The sequence below is a fragment of the Lissotriton vulgaris genome, chromosome 8 (genome assembly GCF_964263255.1).
Source record: "Lissotriton vulgaris chromosome 8, aLisVul1.2, whole genome shotgun sequence".
Taxonomy (NCBI): Eukaryota; Metazoa; Chordata; class Amphibia; order Caudata; family Salamandridae; genus Lissotriton; species Lissotriton vulgaris.
This window is the reverse complement of record NC_141696.1, coordinates 1,146,770,794-1,146,796,660: the sequence shown is the minus strand read 5'-3', so window position 1 is coordinate 1,146,796,660 and position 25,867 is coordinate 1,146,770,794. Positions and strand designations below refer to the sequence as shown.

Here is a 25,867-nt window from a genome sequence, read left to right as displayed (position 1 = left end):
TCTGTAGGTCGATTTTAGTGTAATCGAAAAATTTTCAGTGATTCGTTAGGGAGGCACTCAACAAGATCAAACGGGGGGCTATTCTGAAGTTGGCCAAGCGTGCCCACGCAGATGTTTTGCTGGCTCAGGAGACACACCTCATGGGGAATAATGTGTTATGTTTCCAACGCTTTGCATTTACTCATGTCTTTCACTCTGGGTTTGTGAGGGGATCGCTATTCTAGAAAACATCGTAAAGTTGCATATACAAATGTCAAGACTTGGGATGACATGCAGGGCAGATACCTGTTTGTGCAGGGCACAGTAGCTGGAGAATACTGGTTGTGAGAATATATAGCTCATATAACATGCCTTGATCACGTTATTTCGATTAAGTTATTCTCTATTCGCAGTGATCACTGTTCACCAATTGGAGCCTTGAGCAACAGTGTATCTATTCGCAGTGATCACTGTTCACCAATTGGAGCTTTGAGCAACAGTGTATCTGCATGCGCAACAACCGACAAACTCAGAATGGTTCTCACATGATCAGTAGAGAGCCATGGATTGTAGATATCAATACACCGTTACTATAATACTCGCGTTCCGAAGGGAACGGTTACTTGCCCTTTAATAACTGAGGTCAAACCCATTTCCGGGTATTTAAGGCATGATGGCCCTTCCGGCTGGTTAACCATCATTTTCCAACGGCTGCGGGACGCCGATCGAAGTTTTAAACGCGGCGCCCGCAGGTTGAAGCCACGGCCCGGATTCTACCATTTCCCGGTAAGCAAACGGCTAACACATACGCCGCCGCTCTGCATTGTCTGTTTCTATGCATCGGCAGCCCGAGCTTGAATAATTTAATCTCGCTCTGCACTCTTCTTAGGAACAAGCACGCGTATACCAACGGCTGCGAGACGCCAGTAAAGGTTACAGACTGTGGCATTCCTGGCTCTTGGCAGGTTGAAGCTACGGCTCGCATTCTTTGTATTTCCGGTAAGCCAGCTATGAGGCAGTACCCAAGTTGCCCATTAGCAATTCGCTCGATAGATAAATTACATAGGTCGCCGCTCTACCCTGTTTGTTTACATGCACCGGCACCTCGAACCTTTATAATTGGTCACGCTCTTCATTCTTCCCAGGAATAAACATACGCACGCCAACGGCTGCGAGACGCCAGCAAAAGACTACAGACTGTGGCATTCTGGGCTCTTGACAGGTTGAAGCCACGGCTCGCCTTCCTTTTATTTTCGGTAAGCAAGCTATGAGGCAGTATTTATGTTGCTCATCAGTAATAATTCGCTTGATAGTTAAATTACAACTAGTAATGTTATGCGCCCTTCACTCTTAGCACAATAAAACCACACCGGGACTATACAGGATTCCTTGGCTGTGATGTCTTGTATGCTGATATTACAACATACATTTTAACAGAAACGGTAAGCACTTTTCCAGCTATCAGATGCACGGGTGCCTTACTTGACAATTACCTGGTGTGAGATACATCTTTGACAGGTTTTCTCACATACCTGGGAATTGCTTGACTGCTTACTCGAAACACATGCAATGCATCTCGTCTTTATTGGGGCTATGACAATACGAACTGCTATGTAATAGAAATGGTAAGCACGCCGCTTTCTACCTGATGCATATACAAAATCCGACTTTTTGCATCTTGTGAGGGATAAGTTGATCCCCCTTCTCTGTACTTATTTGAATACTGTGATAGACTGGCATATACTTTACCGCGCATCTTTAAATAAAACTTTTTTTCAAAAAAGAAAGGGACATCTACAAAACCAATCCCTGTGAAACTACTAGGAAACTATAGGACTTTGCAACAAAAACAAATATCAAGAATTGCAACTTATTGATTACATCTTCTTGCATTAAATAGATTTCCATAACCGTACAGTGAACAACCTATTGATTACATCTTCTTGCATTAAATAGATTTCCATAACCGTACAGTGAACATAGTGGTACATATGTCTAATAGATACATCTTTTTCAGAAAATCACTTCTAGCCAGGCGAGATATAGTTCCGCCAAGAAAACAGATGTTGGACTGATTCGAGTACAAATAGAGAACACCTATCTTGTGTTCATTAGGTAAGACTAAGGAGAAGAGGTCTATGTCAACGTAGATATCCTTGCTAAATGGAAACCTCCGCCAGATATTGGCATCAATGCACATAAGTTAATAATACCATGTTACATACAAACTATAACTGTTGCTCCTTAGACGATAGACTTTATGCCGCCTTCCAAACTCTGGCAACTCCCCTGTTTGTTAATGGGTATAATTACTGCTCAAATATATATTAACTAGTCTGTATCAGTTGTAGCTATAATCTGTAGCTGCACCTTGTAGGGATTTCCTTGTTATGTAAGCACAGCGATATGTTATGGACTGTTGATTGTTTAATAGGAGTTATTCATGAACCCTAGATGTCTCTAACTTATTTTATATATGTTTTACAGATTGAATGTGGCTCCTGATGAAGGCGTTTTGTTAACGCCAAAACGCGCGTCGATGTTTTTATTGTTCGCCACCAATGTTTTTTAGATGTTTTCTTGTATAACTGTGTCACAAATATTTCCTTTATACATAATTTTGTGTATTTTTATAGAAACATTGTATTGATTGTTTTTTAAGATGATGATGTAATTTCATTAATAAATCGAATTTGTAATTTTTTATTGGTTGTTGTGCTTCACATACGGTCCTTTTCCCTAGCTATATCATCAATTGTGTTTTCCTTTTTCACATATTGTTATTTCCCTGCATTACAAATTCAGTATTTGAACAGGGGGTCCTTGTTGTTTACATTGACAGTAGCTGGAGATACCTTAGTCTTAGGGAGCGTCTATGCCCCAGCCTCTTTCCTGGGGGCTGGCGTAGAAAATTATGACCCTGTGGGCAGATATGCCTGAGTGCCTAGCCGTTGTAGGAGGCGACTGGAACAATGTGATGGATATGGCCAGGGATCGATTGAGGTCTGGGGGTCAACTGGAGGTCAAACACCCTACTAAATTATATTCCTTAGTGACAAGCCTAGATTGGGTCAACCCCTGGCACAGATTGCATGGTACTACACAGGGCTACACCTATCTTTCAGCAGTTCACAACTCCTTCTCCCGCCTTGATTATTTATTTGTTCCATGGGTCTTCAACATCAGGGAGGTGGCAGCGGACATTCTCCAATGGGGACTCTCCGATCACTTACTAGAGGCCCTTACTATATGGGCCGGAGAAGCCCATGGTCCGTTCCAGTGGCTTCTATCGGCCTGGAACATCCAGAAGGAGGACTATAGGGAATGGATGGAGGATGCTATTGATTAGTACTTGGCCATTAATGTGGGTTGGGCTCGGGGGTGGGGGCTGCGACTCTGTAGAAGGCTATGAAACTCACTATTCATGGGGTGGATATCTCTTTTTGTGTATCATCGTGAAAATTGCGTAGAGAGACCCTGGTATGTGCGGAGGCTGCTATCCTCAGGCTGGAGGCGCGAAGTGGGGAAGAGGGGGGAGGCAGGCTCATTGCCAATTGCTGCTGGCACAGTAGGAATATTCTCATAGCCTTTTAGATGAGGCTCGCCAGGCATGGTTGGCTACCGTAGCAGAACCTATCAGTGGGGCAAAAAATCTGGTAAGCTGCTACATAGATTATGTCAGGGTTCACTTCACCCCCAGGCTTTTCCAGGTGTTGTGGGGCTTGATGGGTTACCCTTGTCAGACGCGTCGGCCATCGCTAGTAGTTTTGCTGAGTATTATGATTATTATGCTCAATTGTACGCCCCCACCGAATGCCTATCAGCGGACGTCATCGGTCATTTTTTAGACAACCTCCCGCCTAAGGCGCTCTCTGATGAAGCACAAGAAGAGCTGAAGTGCCCACTTACGGAGGAAGAACTGGGGGCGGCCTTGGGAGATCTGAATCCTGGCAAGGGTCCCGGCTCGAATGGCTTTCCATGCAAATTTTACAAGAAATCATTTCTGCAGATGGGGCCCCACTATCGCGGGGTAGTGGAGGCCAGGGACCGGGGGAGACTGCCCAGTGATTGGAGACATGCGGAGGTAGTAGTATTTCACAAGCCTGGTAGACCACCCAAACACCATGCCTCGTATCACCCTAACTCCCTCAAGAAATGCGGAGGTTGTAGTATTTCACAAGCCTGGTAGACCACCCGAACACCATGCCTCGTATCGCCCTATCTACCTCGAGGCTAAGATATTGGCCAAGGCGTTGGCGAATCGTCTCCGACCCCATATAGCTTTGCTCGTACATCCGGACCAGGCCGGGTTTATGGCCCAACGCACAACCCGCCACAATATTTGATGGGCGCACGTAGCAGTCGAGACAGTCCAGGGACTGGGGGAACGAGCAGTGGTCCTGCTGGCAGATATGGACAGTACTATTATACAGAACAAGGGAACCCAAAGGAAATTTAGACAGGGACCTTGGGAAATTTCATGTTATAGAGTTATACAGTGTAGCAGATATGGACAGGGCATTCGATTCTTTGAGTTGGGTGTATTTATTTGCACTCCTACGGAGGCTGAACTTCGGACCTCGTTTCATGTCCTATTTAACCCCGTTATATACGGACTTAAAGGCATTGGTGCGAATGGCAGGCTTTGCCTCCTCTACATTCTCTATTGGGTGAGGCACCAGGCAGGGGTGTCCATTATCCCTCTATCTCTTTGCTTTAGCAATGGAGCCCCTGGCAGCTTGGGTGTGAATGGACGCTCAGGTGTCTGGTTTTGAATGGGCGAACGAATGTGCTGTTCTTCCTTACCAACCTGGATAAGATGGACCCCAGCTGTTGCTCATTTTGCAGATCTTTGGGGAAACCTTGGGCCTATATATGGCCCCTTGGAAATCCACCTTACGGGTCTTGGGAGGTGAGGCCGTGCTCGGCTCCAGGGCTTCGTTGATGCAGTTTTTGCATGGGGGTTTGAAATATTTGGGGGTGTATCTGCCTGATTCTCTCACCACGGCTTGGGAGCGAAACCTCGCACCAGTGTGGGATCATGTGCGTGAGGATATTAAGACCTGGTCCCACATGCCCCTGTCCATTTACGGCCGGTCAGCCATTTTTAAGATGGTGTCGCTCCCGCGTCAAGAATAATCCCTACCTGATTCCCCCACGGTGGTTTCATCAGGTGAACTCTGCCTTGGGTCAGTTCCTCTGGGATGGTGGGGTGGGTAAGGTGGCGATACAGACTTGTTTTCAATCCACGTATTGCGGGGGATGGCAACTTCTGACATTTGGTCGTACTATGTTGCATCACATCGGCTCGTTTTAAATGAGTGGTGGTACAGGGACAGGGCAGATCTGGCTTGTGTCGTTCAGCAGCACTGCATGGGCGATCACACTCTACGCACTATTCTTTACTCTGCCCCGCTGAGACGCTCCCTACCATCTGCCACAAGGATTGTTCTTTAAGATCTGGAAGCAGGCGCTACGGAGGATGAGCTGGTGGAACAAACTAACTCGGGAGACCCCACTATGGCATAATGGCCGCTTTCCACATGTGGCAACTCTATCTGGGTTCCGTGGCTGTGACAGTATTGGGATCTCTACTTTGGGTGACGTCATGCGGGGTCCAATTTTTTAAATACTAACAATTCAGGCATGCTATCTCCCCCAGCCAGGAGGGTCTGGAATTGCTGCCGGAGTTCAGCCCAGTGGAAGCCAAGGTACTTATGGGGGACCTCCTTGGCCATAAGATTTCCAAAATCTACCAGTCCCCAGCTACACACTGTTCCTCTTCGCTGCAGCATTTAAAGGAGGCCTGGGAGGGTGGTGTGGGTCAGATGGAAGAGGAGGACTAGACAGAGGCTCTGGTTTCTACGTGAGGGGCTGCTATTGCGATTACCCTGCGGCTTATTCAATTTAAATACCTCCACTGCATTTATTATACCAAGGTCAGGGTCTGGACGGCGGGCTTAGTGGCTTCCCCGGTGTGTCTCTTATGCGAGCATGAAGATGGGACCCTGCTGCACACGGTATGGCATTGAACAGCATTAGCAAGATTATGGAGAGGGATGCTGGCCTGTCTCTCTGAAGTGCTGGGGTGGGAGCTCCCCAACTCACAAGCTAGTCCTCCTACATGTGATGGAAGGGATTGGGGGCAATATTTATATAAGCGCCATCTCATGCTCCTGGGTTTCACTCTGGCGAAGAGGGACATTGCTGGTGCCTGGAAGGCGGCAGCTACCCCCTCAGTCTTGGCTTGTAAAAATGGTATGGACATCTGTATGGGCTTGGAGATCCCAATATTTGAGGCCAGGGGGTGTCCCCGGAAGCACTACAAGATCTGGAGGCGCTGGGCGGAATACCGAGGCCTGGAGCTTGAGCCACCACCGGGGGACCGAGCCAAGACCCAGTGTGACTTCCATATCTCCTACTGCTAGTTTCTACTGCTCTTTGTATCTACCTGTGATCTGTCTGCAATTCCTAGGCAGGAAATTGTTTCATGGATGATGGGCTCTTATGTTGATCAATGGCAGTTTGAGTCAGTAATAAGTTGCTCTAGAATAAGAGGACAGTGCTTGGTTTGAGGCTTTGATTTTATTTGTATTGCCTCTCATATTCTCCTGCATTTTCATGAAAAATTGTCAAATTCAATTTTTGTATCTTACATCCAGCAGCTGTCTCTGGGGCACAGAGCTCTGCTTCATATGTGACATTTTGACAAATAAAATCTGTTTAAAAAAAAATGTCATGAACAGAATTGTAACATCTTTTGTTTTTTTGGTATTGACAGGGTGGCAGCACACCCAAGACAGGGAGACAGAGAGAAATGACTGAAAGTCTTGGAGTCCAATTACATTCTGCTTCTGGGCAGCAAGTCTCTCTTTGGGCTTATTGAGGATGAGGAAATGTTTGTCCAGGTAGACCAGGGCTCTGGCAGCTAGGTTTCTTGTGGGCTCACGAGTAGAGAATTAGAGTATTGTAATTTCAGCAAAGCACAAGTGATACAGTGTGGCCTCTCCCAGTGCCCTACTTATCTTGCCTGGTATTGGACTTGGCCTTGTTTGCTAAAGTTCACTTAAACTTTTTGCTTTTCCCCTAGACCATTTTCCTGACAGAGGGCTGTGAAGTTATATGCTGTAGGTACTTGCCACTGCTAATCAGTGTGCAAGTACAGATGTTCCCTGTATAAACTGTAGTGGTGTTTGGTTGTCTCAGATTGGTATGTTTGCCTTACTAGCAAGATCCCTAAGTGATGTGCACTGTGTGTGCCAGAGCTAGTACTAAAGAAATGCGCAGAGAGGAAACAAAGGTCTTCAGTGTTGGGCCTGCGCACATTATGCTACATTAGCATGGTGTCCTCACAAGTGCTACCACTTGTCAGGACAACATGTTGTCAACCACTTGTCAGGCCTTGCTTCCCCTTTTGCAAACACTTGGGGCCACTCTGTAGGGCCAATATGGGTGCTAGGCCCTGACAGTGGAAAATACTCCATTTTATTTTCCCTGGTGAAAGGCCATCCTGCCCATAAGACAGAATGGGGGAAGCTGGTGTATTTTTATCCTAGTTTCCCAAGAATTGGGCATGGAACAGTGAAGTTTGGTATGTCTGAACTCACAGCGTCATAACGCATCTTTTTGGGTAGATGGTTTTGTCGCTGCGTGTCCAGAAACCGCTGTTTGTGCTTTAGACGTTTTTGTGTGTCTCATCAGAATGTGAATTGCCTGGCTGGATCAAGGAGAGGTGAGAAAGGCTGAGAGAGGTCATGCCCCAGGGGCGGTGTGGAGGTGGAGACGGTGCCACGCTGCCCTGTACCTGGAGCGGGGAGAAGGAGAGGTGTTACGAGGTGAAGAGGCCTGGTTCAGAGCCATAAAACAATAGATCCATCTCCCTCTGAGTGGCTAAAGATTCAGGCACCAATTATCAAAGAGAGGATGGTGACACTGGGGGAGAGATACGCAAGACTGATTTAGGGAGGGGTCGGGGAGTCCAGAGCACAAGGAAACTTCAAAGACAAGGTATAACTGTAACCCCAAGACTTTGGTTATGTTGATGATGTCGCCGAGAACGGTCTCGGTATTGTTCAGAGAAGAGCTGGGAGCGCTCTGAAGACACTGTGGACTGGTCGAGTCTCTGGCGGCTTTGACCTGTCCGCAATTGGGAAGAAGACCTCTGCCTCAGGAAGAGTTGCTGAATAGGCTGCGGGAGACACTTGACCCTTGCTTCGTGATCTGGGGCTTGTGGGTAGTTTGTAGCTCTTGACTGAGAAGAGACTGAAGGGGCACTGCAGTGGGTCGTGTCCCACCTTCTTCCTGAGCAGGACTTTGCTGTGTGCTGCATCCTATACCACAAGGGCCCGAGGTGAGCTGGCTCCCTGTTCGGAAACACAGGAAAATAAAAGTTTACAGCAAGTCTCAAGTGGCGCGATGGTGGGACCGTGTTGTGGCAGCCTTAGACCTCCGAAGGGGTGCCTAAGGTGATCGTGGGAACCCGGAGTGAATCAAGACTCTGACGCGCAGTGTGTGTGTCTTGGGCCGGCTACAGGTGTTGGAGCACCTGTGGATTGTTGGCATCATGGAAGAGAGCCGAGATTCGGGGGGTGCAGAGGGTGCATGTCGCAGTGCAGTCCAGGCACTGGTGAAGAGTGCCGGGACATCATGGGCACTAAGAAGGAGTGAGTCTCCGACACGCAGGTCGGCTGCTGGTGGTGCAGCCAGGTCATTAGTGGAGAGCGCCTGGTACCTCGTGTGCACCAGGAGGAGAGGTGAGACTCAGACACGCAGTGTGCGTGTCGTGGTGCGACCTGGCATTAGTGGACAGCGCCTGAAGACCTTGTGCACCAGGAGACGGAGTGAGTCTTGAATGCGCTGGAGGTGCGTGACGTAGGTGCCACAAGAGGTGTTGGTGAGGAGTACCGAGGAGTGGTGAGCACCAGGGAGCGAAGAAGTCCTAACAGTGCTGGAGAGGAGGTCCAAGTGATTGGGCCCTCGAAGGCAATAAGAGGTAGCACCATCGTTGTGTGGAAGACTTTGTGGAAGGAGTTTGTGCTGAACATTGGCAGCCCGGACCGGCAGCCCTGCAGGAGCTGAACTACCGGCCGACTGTGCCTTGCCAGTGGTGACAAGGTTCTGGAGTTAGGCTGAGCTGCTGCGGCAGGAGAGGAGAGTGGGGTTGCGCCCCCCCCCACCCAGGTAAAGTGGATCATCGACTGGGGCGGGGTGGGGGCCCGGAGGGACACTCTCTTGGCCTCTCGCTGCTGGCAGCTGTGTGTGCCTGTAGCTTCGGCCCAGATCTCGGTCTGTGCTGGTCCCAGGCGGGGCAGTACATGGGCCAGGGCCCAGAGTGGAACTTGGGTGCCATCGTTGATCCGTGTTGGGGCAACCGGTCGCACAACTTCTAAAAACAATAGTATAACACTTTTCATATTTGCTGCTAACCAACTATCGAACTATTGGACAACGTCTGACACTAGAGGTGCTTAAGGAACTCAGGAGTTAGTGCACTACGCACTGTGTTATGGTTCTCTTGCAGGATTCAGGATCATAGCATAGCGCACTGCATTGGTTGTTTACTGCACTGTACTGAATTGCACTGTGACGCATTACCTTAATCCTTCCTTGCAAAGGGCATGCTGGTGGAGATACGCATTGCATTGTCTTCCTATCGTACTGTAAGTAATTACAGCGTGACGCATTGCTGTATTTCTTCCTTGAACAGGCATGCTGGTAGCAAATCCAGTTGCATTATCTTGTGTTGACTCAGTACATGATCTTGAGGCTACGCATTGCATTGTTTCACTGTGGCACTGTACAGAAACCCATTGTTAAGTAGTGCAGTATTTCTTGTATTTTGCAACATGTGTGAATCTAGTGATAAGACGTACCTAACCTGTTGAGAACGGGTAAAAGTCAGCGTAACTGTTGGTTAGAAGCGATGGTTGGGGATTAGAACTGCCCAACCCACTGGAAACAATATTACTCAGCGTATATTAAGGGTGGGCGTAAAATCCGTTTCGCGGGCGAATTTGCGGATTTTCCGCGATTCCGCGATCCGCGAATCTCGCGAAATCGCGGTAAAATCCGCGAATCAGCGGGGACGAATTTTCAGCCAAGCAAGGGTTACAGCAGCAGGTGCAAAAGTTGAACCTAATTTCTTTGTAACCTTTTACAAAAGGGTTACAAACAAATTAACTTCAACTTGGACACCTGCTGCTAATTGCTTCCTGGCGCCTCGTTGCCTACTTGCAACTATTCTCTGACCCTGCTCTGACCCTTGAAGCAGGGTCAGAGAATAGTTACAAGTGGCAACGAGGCACCTGTCCAAGGAATTAAACCTCATCAGGAAGCACTTACAGATATAAAAAACAGGAAGAAGGGAGAGGATGGCAAATACACCCATTTTGAGTTGTCAGGAGGGGTTAAACTAAAAGAGACCTTTACAGCACAATTTTCATATGCATTTTGCTAAAAATAAAAAGCTGTATGTTCTGTACGGGCAACTCAGGAATCTGGCCCTTCAGAGATCCGGCCTCTCTTTCTTTCTCTCGTTCTCTCTCTCCCTCTCCCTCTCTCTCTCCCTCTCTTTCTCTCTCTTTCTATCTATCTATCTATCTATCTATCTATCTATCTATCTATCTATCTATCTATCTATCTATCTCTCTCTCCCTCTCCCATAAACGACTGCATGGGTAACTTCGCTATGCAAGCGGCTCGCGAAGACGCAAAAATCCCCGCGAACATGCAAAAAACCCCTCGAACACGCAAAAAACAAAAATCCGCAAATTTGCACAAATTCGCGAATTTTGCGGATCGCGAATTCGCAAATCCGCAAATTTGCGGATCGCGAATTCGCAAAATTCGCCCATGCTTAGCGTATATATGTGGTAGTTGTATTGTGTGGTAAATTCGTATATCTTTTTTAATAAAGTATACTAGTTTTATACAACCTCGTGTGGAGTCTATTTGTGGTGACATCATTGGGATTGCTGTGGGCGTGGTTGCACATACTGAACACTTGTGCCTTGGAGATAAGCATGGCTGCTCGTGTCAAGCTCCTAAGGGGGTCAGCAGGGCTGTCTCGGACGATGTCCTTTCTTGGCCTAATGTGGGAGTGAGGGGTCCGGGTCGCGCACTTAACAACAACGGTGCGCCTGGGAAAGCCAGCTTCTAGCCACTAGTTTTGCTATATTTTTGTGCACAGTATCCACTGAACACGGAGGATAGTATTTTCTCTCCCCCTTCATCTCTCTCTATGGCTGACTGGGTACTATGGGTATCTAACTGTGTGAGTTTGTGATATGTGGGTTTCGGGCCACGGCCACTCAGCCGTTATTATTGAGGATGGAGAGATAAGCCAGTGGTGGTAGCCTCTTCGGTTTTAAAGCCCACAGCATGCGACTCCACTTTCAGACTTGGATTGATTGACAAAAAGGAAATGTTAATTGAGTGAAACTGGTATGAGATAATATCAGTGACATTAATTGAGAATTATGAATTTCAATGTACAAATGCAGATATGCTTATATTGAGGCAACCACAATGTATTCAGAACATTCTGTCATTAATTGTGATGGTTTAAACAATTAATTCCAGATTGAATTGTTGGCTGAACAAGTAGTCTGTTTTCTATGCCTGTAAACCCAGCTGGAAATGCATTGTCTGTCTTCTCTGTCACCTCATGTACACATTATGTAATGGTGGTTTCAGTTTGTACAATTTGGCTTTGGAAAAGGACCTGGTGGTCGGAACACGTTGCTGTTAAACACAGTACAACTAATTTAGTGATCACATGGAGTGCGAGTTTTTCTTGGTATTACACTCATCAATACTACGTTTTCCTAGCCACTCTGTAGTTATAGTTAGGGTAACCATAGATAAGGATTTCTTGGAATTTTATGTCCCTAAATAACTTTGCATCCATTTGACGAATTGCCACAAAACATTGCAGACCTGTTGCACCAGTTACGTTGTCTGAGGATTGAAAAAGTAAGTGCAAAGAAAAAAGAGGGGTCCCAAAACACGCTTGAAATCCAACCTGGAGGGGAGTCGGTGGGTCAACCCCGAGTATTTCAGCAATTGAGCAGTGGATCCGAGTGCAATCACTGCAAGGAGAGAGCGCCGACTGAGCTGTCAGCAAGGTGCTCGAGGACGTTCTTACGTGTCAGTTGCTAGCAACTGACACGACCGCACTCGGATCCACTGCTTAATCGCTGAAATACTCGGGGTTGACCCACCGGCTCCCCTCCAGGTTGTCATATATCCTCCTGTCCTACCAGACCCTAATGACCCCCCCCCGCTTTGATAAAGACCCGCCGCGACCACCCACTGGGGCGCACTAGGGTCGAAACGTCGACGCTCAATATTGGTCAAGATACCTCCAGGAACTTGCACAGCAACCACCTGTTTCCTTGGAGTATTAACTCAAAACTCTGGCCTTCCAACAAAAGAACTCCCCCCTGTATAAATTTGTATATACGTGTCACTGAATTTAATGCACTGGTCACTTTGTTCACCAACAGTCACTTTTCACCGCATGTTTTAGCATTAATTGAAACCTAAAACGGAATGAAGTAATTCCTGTGTATTGTGATTGTGTTTTATTATATAAAGGTTTGAACTTCAGTTGTTTTCAGAGAGGTTTACTTTATTGTGTGATGAGCTGACCTAGCCTTCTTTCAAAACAATTCTTGCTGCTACCCAACAGAACCACTTTTGTTTTTAATCACGCTTACCCAGGTTCTGAGGGTCACAGGGTTACCCCTTTTATGTAAAACTACACATAACTCAGGCACAAACAGGCACACATATCTATATCTTGCAAGAGACATACTTAACGTCCATAGAATTACAAAGATTGACTAGAAGATGGAGGGGCAGGTGATAGGCACATCTTACTGAGCTAGTGTATGAGGTATACGTACACGGATAGCACCAAGCATCTCATTAGTTATAATGGATAAGCCACGGACCTAGAATGTTGGTTCATGGTGGGAGAGGGAACACTTGACATGGCCACAATATCACTGGTGGCAATATATGCCCCCAATAACAATCACTCACAATTCCTTAACACAGTCACCTATGCACTGGTGCGTGATCCCACTGCACTGAGTATTAGGGGTGGAGACTTTAAATGTGTCCACAATATCAAACTGGATAGATCTACCCCCTCCTCCCACTGAAGGGATCCCTGAGCATGAAGATCTTGGCACACTTAAAGTCTTGGATAGCTACCAGGTAGTTACATGAGCTGTAGGTCTCATGTACTTGCACAGCATAGAATACTCATACTAATTCCCTGGTCATCACTTACACACCAGACTAGATCTATTTCCCTACAGCAGGCATCTGTGTGCCAGAGTTGTCAACACTGAATACTTGGGCCGAACCCTCTCAGAATATATTCCACTCAAAATGTTGCTGACCTTGGGCAGGAGACAGACATGTCTAGTCTGGTGTGACTACCCACCTGGAGACTTAATATAGAGGTACTCCAAGATACACCATTTAGAGAAACTTGGCAGTCTCTATATCAATATTTCGATGAGGATGAGGAGACGACGATTGGCTGCTTAATAGAAAGAGACAGATTTACGATTGCATTACATGGCCATTGCATAAAGACTGCATATGGTATCAAGAATGCACTGACTAAGAACATGTTGCATATGGAAAATATAATCTAGGAGGCAGGAATACAGGCTGGAAGAACAGCTGGAGAAACACAGAGCCTTCTATGTCTTCGAAAGGAACAGATATTAAGACATGTTGGGGGTGTTGGACTACTGGGATTGTGTTGCGCACCAACACTCAGAGGGGACAGGGCAGGGTGACTGGCTTGGTTGTTGCTCACAGAGACTGCTAGAACTCCATCAGTGCTATCTGGACCCACCATGGCGTGCTGATAAACACTCAAGTGGGAATTAATTGAGGCCTGACTGATTATTACAGAATCCTATGTACAGCCCTGTGCCCCCTGTGTCACTCCTGATAGATGGCACACCATGGGGAAGCCGCCCACAGTTGGTGATATCCCTTGACATTGAAAAAACTTTCAATATCTTGGGTTGGCCCTACCTGATGAGGGTGCTGGAGAGGATGGAGCTGGGTTTGGAGTTTGGGGCTGGGTCCAGCTGCTATACCTGGACCCAAGGGCCAGGGTTCACATGGGTACATTTCTGAACAGTTCACTATAAAGGCACCAGACAGAGGTGCCTGTTATCCCCCATTATCTTCACCCTTGCCATTGAATCCCTGGCATGCCTGTTCAGGCTACAAGGCCTCAGGATTTGTCATCTTCTCTGATAGATATGTTGGATGAGTTTGGAGTAATATCAGGACTGAATTTAACTGGGCTAAGTCATGTCTGTCCCCTCTCAGACACCTTACGGACATTGAAAATTTGGAGGCACCAACTACAAGACTGTCATGGAAATTCGACACCTTTAAGTCTTTGGGAGTAAATATATATTACTCGAATGCCAACCTTATGGAAGGTAACTTAGGCAGAGTTCTAATGGGGAATCAGCCAAAGCACTATTCAAAGTCGATCCCCCTCTCACTGATGGGGAAGGTGGTAATAGCCAAGATGCTGGTACTACCTGGCCGTTGTACTACTTTGTGGCACTGCCCGTGTGACTACCTTTGGGTTTTTATCAAAGGTTTGCGTAACATATTCTCAGATCTCATATGCGGTGTGGAAAGGAAGAGAGTGGCTCTATATAAGCAGTAAGACCCTCTAGAGGTGAATTGCCTGCAGGCTCCACATTATGAGCTATACTATGCAGCTGCGCACTTGAAATGACCAATGAGATGGCTGTTGGATGCGCCTAACTCTGAGAGAAGGAAACTTTCCAGAGGCTCCCGGACCGTCCCCTACTGAACTGGTTAATGGGTCCTATTAATGGTGACACCAGGTCAAATAAGTTGGCCACAGTTGCCCAATATTGCTGGCATGAATATGTACAGCTGGTGAACGCCCCGCTCCTACCATTGTTGTCACTACCAGATATCGAACGCTAGCCCTCAACCACAATACTATACTGTGGATGGAAGCTTGGGATAGTTACCTTTGGTGACAAGTATATAAACAGCACTTTGATAACTTTACAGGAGCTGGTGGATAAGTATGGGATAGGTCTCGGTCAATTTTTGACACATAATGTGCTGACAAGTACAGTGATGTGGGTTTTAGGGCAAGGCCCAACGGACTGACAGACCTCAAAAGCTTTACAGCTGTTGTAAAGTCATGGTAATGGTAGAATGGGGTTACCACAACACACAACTAAACATTTATCTCTCAAAGATAGATGGGCAATGGAGAGTAGACATTGGTCAAGAACTGATGGACTGTTATGGAACTCATGTAGAACTGCTCGCATTCCTTTTTCAGGTCCAATAAAGAATGAATAATTGCAAAAACATGATGAGATTCATAGACCATGCATCAATCCTGATTAAGAGATCCATTGGTATTGCATGGAAGTCAGCGAAGGCCCCGGATCTAGGTAGCTGGCTCAGGATTTAAGAAAATGGGCTATGCCTGAAATAGAAACATTATAGCAGCTGCGTGAGCAGGGTAGTGGTGGTCCACCGGAGGGGGTGTGGGACATGGTCCTGGTGGCCCTGGAGGCCAAATCAAACAGAGCTCCTTGAACAAAGTAAAGGCTACATAAAGGGCCACTGATTTAAACACAAATTGACATGGGGTATTGAGGCATCTAGAAGAGAGCTATCTGGGATGAGTCATTACCTCTTGCTCTCCTCTTCCTTCTGCTAACCCCTTTGACACTCTAGAAGATGTTTCATACCTTAGTTCTAGCTGATGTGAAAACTACAAATGAAGGTAAGAATAAAACAAATGCACCCGTTAATGTAAGATGTAAATGTATTAGGCACAGGTCCCATGAGTGCTGTAATTTGTTGTGACATGACCCTACTGTTAAAATGTATTTTATGTTTAAAAAATTGAGTTAAACAGCCAGATATTGACTACTATTTTATACAGAATCACCTGAGCACTAAAGTTACAAAGATACTATATCTCACCTCTTCTTTAAAGCGGTGGAGAAAGCTACATGTGCAGAGTTCAGTGAGCCACCCGGCTGCATCCCAACAATGTATCCACAGGCAACCCTCTGGGCCGAGCGCGGACCAGAGGGTATTAATAAACGTGACGTCAGCACTCTGGCATACTGCACTAAGGACCATACTGAGTGTGTTGTGGTTAATTAGTGTAACACTGTTAGGCCAAACAATATATTCCCCCTCTTATTATAACCCGTCCATACCCCTAGCGGGCCACCCTCTACATTGGCGACGGGTGGGGATCGGCGTCACTGGGTGCAGAAACAAAGAGAGTTACCAGTGGCAGCCATAGTGTGGAGCCGGGGCAACTGTTGGAGGTGCGATGAGCCTGGCAGGCGTGGAACCGCGCAGCAGATTAGGCGTGCTACTGTACCGGAGGTGTCCGGAATAAGGGCTGTGGAGCCAGAGCATATGCGGCTGCATGCGTGTGAGGGGAGAGGAGTACGGGTGCTGGGATGCACAGCGGGCCCGAAGACCAAAGTAAGGAGGGCCGGGTGAAGCGGAAGTCTAGCAGCACGAATGCCTGTCTGATGGCGCATGCTCGCGAAGAGAATACACAGTTGAGTGAGCGTCGCGCCACGTGATCTGAGTCAGCGTTGAGGAACTGGAACTGCAGCCAAGTAGGCCCAAAGCTGAGATCAGGGGAGCAGAGGCCAGGAGCTGGCTGGTGAGTTGGGTCAAGAAAAAGGCAGAAAGAGGGTATGTGCCACAAAACAAAAGAAGAAATATTTGTAAAAAACTAGAATAACATTTCATAAGGACACAAGAAAGTATAGCAAAGGTAACAGTAAATGGAAGAACATAAAAGTGACAGAACCAAAGCTGACTCGAGATCAGAACACAGCAGGGAGTACACAAAAAAGTAAAGAAACAATAAAGAAAAGGAAGTCTATAAAGACAAAAGAGGTGAACTAAGGAGAAGGGCGAAAGGTAGAAGAAGGCACAGTAGCCACGTAGCAGGCATGTAGCAGAACAAGTGTACACAACATGTCACTGCAGGCAGAAGGAGGTGGTGAAGGAACAACGGAGCAGGGTGCTCCCACGACACTGGCGGCATTGCCACCATTCAGCCAGTTAGCGGATCCCGCCACAGCGGCACCAAGATGGAGCAAATGGATAGGACAACTAGAAAACTACTTAGTGCCTACACGTGAAATGAATGGTGCGGTGAAGCCGTACACAATGCTGCACATGGGAGGTGATGAGCTCTATGAGCTTTTCCAAGACTTGCCTGACACGGGGGATAGGAATGACTATGAGAAGGCGGTGAGAGCATTGGACAGCTATTTCGACCCGCAGGTGAACCCAGATTTTGAACACTTCAAGCTGTGACAGGCTAAACAACGGGAGGAGGAATTGGTCAATATGTTTTTCGCGAGCTGAGGAAGCTAGCTCAGGAATTGACAAGCAGCTAGAAATCGGGGCACAGCGAATTCAGGGGTGCAAGTCATCGGATCTCAGAAAACTGATTCTGCACCAGCTAGGGATCTTGCTGGATGATATTTTGGTGCTGGGGAGGTCTCATGAATTAGCGGATGCAAGAGCAGGAGAAATGGAGTCTGCGCTGGTGAGGAGAGCAGTTGGACTACTTCAGGCACACCCGGTCATGATCAAGGAAGAGAGGGTGGAAACCATTTGAAAGCGGACCGGAAGAGGAAGAGAAACAGGCGAGGCACGCACAGGCGGGAGAGGGTGAGGAAGCTGTGGTTTGGACAGTCACCCACCGCGAGGATATCCACTCCAAGGAAAACCATGCCTGAGGTGCAGCAAAATAGGACATTTTGCCAAATTATGCAGGAGTGCAGCAAGGCCGACCACGTCAGGTGGGGCAACAAGACAGCTGGGTTCACACAAGCAATCGGTGAAAGCGGCAGAGGTCGCAGAAGACAGGGACAACCAATGTCAGAGGATGAGTTACAGATGATGAAGAGGAGGATGAAGTGTTTGTCATATCGTGCAATGGACGAGCAAATCAAAAGAGGAGACCGCCCGATGTGCCAAATACAAATTGGGGTGAATAAGGTGATGGCACTTATTGACACCAGAGCATCAGTGAATATTCTTGATGCAGACCACTATCGGCAACTCAAGCCCTGTCCGCCACTGTTAGCATCAAAAGCGAAGCCCCTCACATATGGAGGAGACACCCCTATCCCACTACAGGGTGTAATTGAGGTGAAAGAAACTCATGAGAAAATTTCAGCGACAATAACATTTCATGTGACACAGGACAGTGCAGGAACACTGTTGGGTTGTCATTCGGCTGAAGATCTAGGGCTAGCAAATTCACCAGTCACATGCTGCTGACATAATGGCAGAGTTTCCTACGCTGTTCGAGGGCTTGGGCTATTCGAAGGGGGTCAAGGTCAAGCTATACATCGATAAGGCAGTCAATCCAGTGGCTCTTCGCTACAGGAGAGTACCATTTCTTCTGCTGCTGCTGGTTGAGCTGAGTTGAAAAAGCTAGAGAAGGCGGGGTTGATCAAGAAAGTGTTGCAGCCTACCATGTGGGCATCTCCATTGGTCATTACCCCTAAGCCCAAACAGCCCGATGCCATAACTTGTGCATGGACAGGCGCTTGCCTAACAAGGCAATAAAGAGAGAGATAGTGGCATACATTAATGGAGAAAAATGGTTCTCGAAAGTGGACCTCAATTTGGGATACCACCAGCTCTTGTTGGATGAGGCTAGCCATTAAATCACCATGATTTCCACTCACGTGGGGCTGCGGAGGTTTAAAAGGCTTAGTTTTGGGATATCTTTGGCAGCGGAGTTATTTCAGGACGCCATCCGAGAGGCTTTGTCAGAGTTGGTGGGAGTCATTAATGTCAGTGACGATGTGCTCGTATTTTTAAAGTCACTAGAAGAACACCATGAGCGGCTCAGAGCAACACCAAAAAGGTTGGGTAACCAAGAGTTGACACTGCACAAAGAGAAGTTTGTCTTCTATATGAATGAGGCCAAATTCTTTGGCTTCAAATTTTCCAAGGAAGGGCTGCAGGTCAACCCAGCGAAGGTGGAAGCAATTCGAGCTGCAACCATACCGCAGAACCAGATGGAGAGGAGGAGTTTTCTGGGCATGGCGAACTATTGCGACCGTTTCATTCCTCATCTGGCAACAATATCGGAGCCTCTGAGAGCTCTCACGAAGAAGGATGTTAAGTGGCAGTTGATGAGTGAAGAATCAAGCGCATTCCAAGAAGTGCAAGGAGCATTGTTACAAGGGGCGACTGTGTCGTATTTCAAGCCAGGACATTCCACAGAGCTAGTGGTGGATGCCAGCCCGGTGGGACTAGGAGCAGTGCTTCTTCAGCAAAATGGAAGGCAGGAGTGGGTGCCGATTGAGTATGCGAGCAGGGCGCTAACAGCTGTAGAAACGAGATACGCCCAACTTGAAAGGGAGACCCTAGCCATCAGATAGGTGTGCCAGCACTTTGACATCTACCTCAGTGGGCACCAATTTAGGGTGGTCACAGATCACAAGCCTCTGGTGCCACTTTTTGGGGGGACTGCCAGAAGTGGGCCACCCTGCATTGAGAAGTAGGCAGTACAGTTACAGCACTACAACTTTGACATAGTATAACGCCCCGGAATCAACAATCCTGCTGATTACCTGTCTCGTCATCCTCTGGCGGTGGACCTGAGACAGCAACGTGAGGTGGACAATGCAACAGAAACATTTATCAAGCACATTACGGAAGCCACGTGTCCTAGAGCGCTGTCCATCAAAGACATTGTGGCAGCCACAGAGGAAGATGCGTGCCTAACAACAGTCAAGGAGGCTTTGAGTAGCTATAGGTGGAAAAAGTTCCTGGATGGATTGTGCAGCCTCACGGAGGAGGAAAAAGAAGGAAGGGTGTCTGGAGGTGTTGAGATGAAGTAAGTGAGAGCAGTGAAAGGCTTTTGATCAGAGGTTCAACAATAGTGATTCCGGTGGGGCTATGGAAGAGAACGGTGGCATTAGCTCACGAAGGTCATCAAGGGATTGAAAAGACAAAAGCATGACTGAGACCCAAAGTCTGGTTTCCGGGAGTTGAAAGAATGATTGAGGAGAAAGTGAAGATGTATAAGCATGTATAATCAAATGTTGGGATGCCCCAGCACCCCCGGGGTTACAGAGCTGCAGAGCAAGAAGCCATGTGAAGCCATAAGCAAGGACTTCAGAAGTTTCCCAATGGGAGGTTCAAGTTGGTCATGATGGACAACCATTCAAAATTTTAAGTGGTAGAAGTTGTGAAATCGACATTGTTTGAGTCCATAAAATCAGTGATGGAGAAAACGTTTGCTCTGATGGGAAGAGAAAGAAATACAATCGGACAACAGCCCACAATCCTATGGCTAAGAGTACAAAGAGTACCTTCAACACTACAACTTTCGACACAGGAAGGTAACTCCTCAATGGCTGCAGGCCAAAAGGGAGGTAGAAAAGTTTATGCGCACCACCAATGAAGCTCTAAGAATTGGAGTGGACCAAAAAGAAGATTTGGAAGGGTGTTTACACCGATTTCTGAGGGCGTACATGCAAATGTCCCACAACACGACAGGATGTTCACCCAGTGATCTCATAATGAAGAGAGCAGTATGAGATGTGGTGCCAGTAAGTAAACACTGGGTACCCAGTGAACTGGAGGTTTAGCATCACAAGCTAAAAGAAAGAAAAATAATGACAATACTTGTCAAAATAGAAGAGCGAGGGAGGTGGAACTACGCCCAGGAGACAGAGAGGTCATAAAAGATCGACACTCAGGGTGGAAGTTTAGAAGCCCTTTTGAGAGTGAACCATGGGAAATGGTTAAGGTACAAAGGACCATGGTCATGGTAAAGCGAGGTGACAGAAGTCTGGCAAGGAACATAACCTGGTTTAGGAAACTGGTGCCTCTAGGTGAGGATCATGATACAGCAGGGGAGCAAGGGAACTTACCGACGGGAGTGTATGAAGAGCGGGAGAGTGAATCAACAGGAGTGAAAGTCAGTATGGGAGATGCAGACATGGAGGGAGAAGAGGAAGGAGAAGGTGGACAGTCAGCGGGGAATGAGCCAAGTAGGATGGAAGCGAGATCATCTCGGAGGGGTTATCCCTATAGACTCAGAGACAATCCCCAGCCAAGTCAAAAGTTGAAAGACATTATGTGCTAAGACAAGCAATATGAACTTATATTCTGAGAGAACTTAACCTGTATTTTTATTTTTGTCAGTTTATTATTTTAGATTGTTTCGTTCATTATGATTGGCTGGGAGGGATGTAGTGAGCCACCCGGCTGCCTGCCAAACAATGTATCCACAGACAACCCTCTGGGCCAGGCGCGGACCAAAGGGTATAAATAAACGTCAGCTCTCGGTCAGACAGCCCTAAGAGACCATACTGAGTGTGTGGTGGTTAATTAGTGTAACACTGTTAGGCCCAACCATATATTCCCCTTCTTATTATAACCCGTCCATACCCTTATCGGGTCACCCGCTACACAGAGGAGCACTTTCTATTTAAGATCGTAAACAGATATATACAATGCACATAAAGAATTACTGGAAAAATGCATTGTATTTGTTACTTTTCAAAATGGGGTGAAGTAGAAGTCATTAAAACACCGGACCCAAAGTCTGTGCTCACATTTTAGATGGTGCTTTCTGGAGTAAAGATTACAACAAAACAATTACTGATAATAGAGCTCAGTTCAAGTCCAAAGCAATGAGAGATTATTTTGCACTTGATGGAGTTGCACATTAAACTACTTAGGTGTATCATCCTGCAGTGAATGGAGCAAGTGAAAGTTTTAACAGTGTAATTAATGGTGTCAACTGGTTGGCACACTCTGGCATCTAAAGACAACAAGGGACCTCCCTAAGCCATCTCGCTCCATCAGACCAAGGTTGCTATAAAAGCCTTTTTTAGGTCTCGCCTGTCAATGCGCGTGCACATTGAGCTTGCGAGAGATATTGGGGCTTAACCAGAGCTTAACCATCGGGCGATTTCATACAGTTCACGTGAACACAAGGACGAGCATTCTCGCCACATGCACTTTTTTATGTTCTTTCATTGGCTCTTCATTTTAAGTCCTCCCACCCTCTCCCTGTCCAGCGCGCGCCTCCCCCAGCGTGCGCTTGGGCTCAGGCAGGCATTTCTCCTCCCCTAATTATTCACTTCACTTTGCGTTTTTCCTCCCCCCTCCCAACTTTCACTTTCACGGCCGCCAGGCCGTGTCTCGCGTTTCTCCTTTTATTTTTTTAACTTGTTCCTATTAACCTGGCTGTTGACATGGGGGTGATCCGGTTTGCTTGTCGATTTGCTTGTGTGCTCATAGTCAAGCCCATTCACGAAACATGCAATTTAGCAGCGGACAAGGATCACAAATCTGTCCATTCTCTTAACCTTTTAAGACAAACATACTTCACATGGGTTTGCTTTCTTACTTCTATTCCTCCCATTTGTATGTCCCGTGTGTATTTAATTCATATACTCTATTTGCTTTCATCAAAGTGGTTGGGTGCTTTTTCTCTACTTTTGTATCTCATTCATGCCATATTGTGAGTTCTGGTCCCTGGAACCCTTTTGTGTTGTTAACTTTCTGTGTGCTGTATGCACGTGCTTTTCCCCCCACAGGCACCATCTGCGTCCACATCAAAGCAATCAGCCTCCCTCCCACTGGCTTCTGAAGCTTTCCCCAGCATGCGCTCGCTCGGCCTCGGCACTCCCCTAATTATTCACTGCCCACGGCCGGCCAGCGGTACTTTCTGTCTCGCATTTCTCCCCCCCTCCCCTGCTTCACATGAACGCTTGTTCTCAAGGCTCTTTCTTGGTTGTCCAATAATATGTCCATGTCAGTAATGAAAGATGAACATAGAGAAGTTCGTTCCCGAAATCCATGCCTTGCATATTTGGCCTAAATGTTTCTTTAAAATATTTAGACCGTTTTACGTACACTGCTTCTCGTATTCTGCAATGTACTGCATCAAGGATATAAAGTAAAAATGTTCCCAAATTGTATCCGTTCTACACGTTTGCACTGTACCAATCTCTTCAACAAAAGCCAAACCGGAGGAGCCAAGCTCGACATCGTGATGGCCGCACGGTAGCTCGGCTCCGCCAGCCTCCCTTCCCAAACTCATCTATCCTGCCGTCCATCCTGCCCAAAAACGACAACATTTTACAGATGAAGGTCTGCTGACACTTACCACCCATCCTGGTGGCTCCGGTGTTCAGTGGATCCACAGCGGCGTCCTCCCAGGAAGTGCGGCCTCCGTGGTTTGGAGACCGGGGCCTTGCCTTCAGCGAGTAGCCGGTAAGACGGTGTCGGCGGCGGCCTCGGGTGGAGGATGGAGGCCGGCCGAAGGAGGCCGTTGTGCGAAATAGCCGGAGGCACCTGAACGCGCCTGGGACTACCGTCCGGTGATCCAGAGGTGAGGTGCGGCAAGTTGTGTGTGGGGGACGCCGTGTTGGTGGCTCCCCCCCTAGTTGCCTTGCCCGGCCATTCCGAATTTCATCGCTCGGTGGCGAAGAGTGGCTCCGGCGGAGCGGTGGCGCCGGCGGGTCCCCCTCTTTTGGTAGCCCTTATTTCTGCATCGAGGTTGCTGTTTGGATACTTGAGGGGGATCCCGCGGGGGCCCTGCTTGTGAGCCCGCCCCAGGAGTTGGTTCCGTGGAGATGGCGCTGTAATCGCAAAATGGCGGCTGATGCCGTGTGCTGTGGACCGCCCCGGGAAGTCGATGCTGTACCTCTGTACTGTGATGGGGCCTGCACTGGGGAGCGTGAACCCACGATTGGCGACGTCCTACGAGCGCTGAAGATTTGGCAAGTGACCTTGGCCTGGGATTCTTGTGTGCAAGACAATGTGGTGGCCGCCATTGCGCCCGGGCCGTCCCTCAGAGGTGCGAATGGGCCCGATGTGGTAGCTGTTTGTTTCCCGCATTTTGGTGGGAGTAGCGATGTTTTGGTTCGCATGCGGGAAGATTTGCTGGGGATCATTGACAATGATGTACGTGACTGCCGTAAACAACTTTTGCATTGCCGTCGGCGGAGGAGATCCCATGGATTGCTACCATTGGCCGTTCGGCGGCTGCTCCACGGCCTTTTCTCTCTGCTTTGTTTTATGCCCGCTACTTCAACATACATCGTGGCGATAGCTAAGAAAGGACTGGGGTGAGCCCCGTTTTTAATCCGGATGACTGCTGTTCGGTGCACGGAGTTATGGACTGCCCCCAATTTGAGATAATTTGTCGAATCCTTATTAAGTATGGCTACCTGAAAACATGCCAGTTTCGTTTTGGGCTGCACTAATTGTTTGTATGGGCGGGGGGTGGGAGCCGTGCGCCTTGTTACATGGTATCCTCCCCCCCTGGTTTTTCTTTTTCTCTTTTTATCTGTTTTCTTCCCCTTTCCCTATATTATCTCATTCTATATTTCGGGTTCATGTTTAGGGCGACAGGCACGCTGCTGGGAGGGGTAGGCCATAGCCTTCTGCAGGGGTGCAGGGTGGGGCGGGTGGATTGGGGTCTATTAGATAGTTACTTGTTTCTATGGCTCTTTTGTGTCCTTTTCTTGGGTCTCCATGACGGTGCGTGATTCCCGCGGGGTGAGTGCCTGGGGGGGGGAGGTTTGGGTATTCCTATATAATATGATACTTTCCGGTTCTGCTTATCCTGACTTAGCCGCCCCGCCCCAAGAACGTTTGCTGTCTGGATTGTTGATCGCCATTATCGCCGTGTGGCGGGTACAGTGACGTGGAGTCCCCTTTTCCTTTTTACTACTATTTTCGTTTTCTTTTACTCTCTGGGTTGGGCTGTATATTGATTGCACCTTTATTCGTCTCGCTGATAATTTGATTATCATGAGAGTGATGTTTTGCTTGTCTTTGGGCACATGAGGTTGCGGGTGGACACTGACCGAAGGAGAATTGCAAGGGCATCTCGGGCTTGAATGCTTTGGACTATTCTGATTACAAATCTATGGATTCCCTATTATAAGGTTGTTGGTTCTGTTCCCCGCCATGTGCACCAGGACGCTTATTATACAACCGATCCTTTGCTCTTAAACATAAAATTAACCTTCTGTGATACTGTGTCGGGGGGTTACACTCAGTTAGCATTATGGACTCGTAGCATTGTGTAGTATTGCGTAACCACTCCGTAATTTTTATTGACATTGGTGCTTTCCAGTTTGTTCTGTGGCCGGCCTCTGGGTTGTAGGCCCGTATTTGTATGCAACCATCTACACAAATAAAGGTTTTCAAAAATTAAAAAAACAAAAAAACAAAAGCCAAACCTCTCGGCTTTGCTCGTTTGAAATGACCCCCCTCCTGACTGGATACTAAAATAATTCATTGTTCTGCATTATCAAATGACTCGTTGTTCGGAAGACATCGGTAGCAGCGCTCGCCTTTTGTATAAATCATTGTTATAATGTTTCTTAGTTAAGTTGGTTCAATTTAAGCCAACAAAAACTGCAAGTCCCAAAATTCATTGATTTGTTTATTGCAACTCAGAGCACGTGGTATTATGCCCCCATCATATTGTTCAGGCACCATGCCATGGTTGGATTCCTGTGAATCCCGCACCTTTTAATGGGGGCAAAGGCTCTCCTTGTGTAAAACCTCTCTCTATGCCTCCACGCTTGCGTTGCAAACATCAGATGACGTGTTACCAGACATCCACAGCAACGAGCATGTTCTCTAGTAGCAGCACGCAAGAGTAATTAACATCTATGGATTTACTAGCTGATATCAGCCTGTACTTACACTTGCTTGTCTTTTTACCATCTGCTTACATCACTGTGCACCTTGCCAGGGATTCTATTTTAGCCCTACAATGCTGGCTTCTGAG

General features: G+C 47.4%; 1 long non-coding RNA gene across 1 annotated transcript; it reads left to right on the top strand.

Moving 5' to 3' along the window:
* The first annotated feature begins 673 nt into the window (after positions 1–673).
* On the top strand, positions 674–1,235 carry LOC147698406 (uncharacterized). Its single transcript, XR_015299202.1, has 3 exons — positions 674–765; positions 869–978; positions 1,125–1,235. It is a non-coding gene; the product is annotated as an uncharacterized LOC147698406 (long non-coding RNA).
* The last annotated feature ends 24,632 nt before the right edge of the window (positions 1,236–25,867 follow it).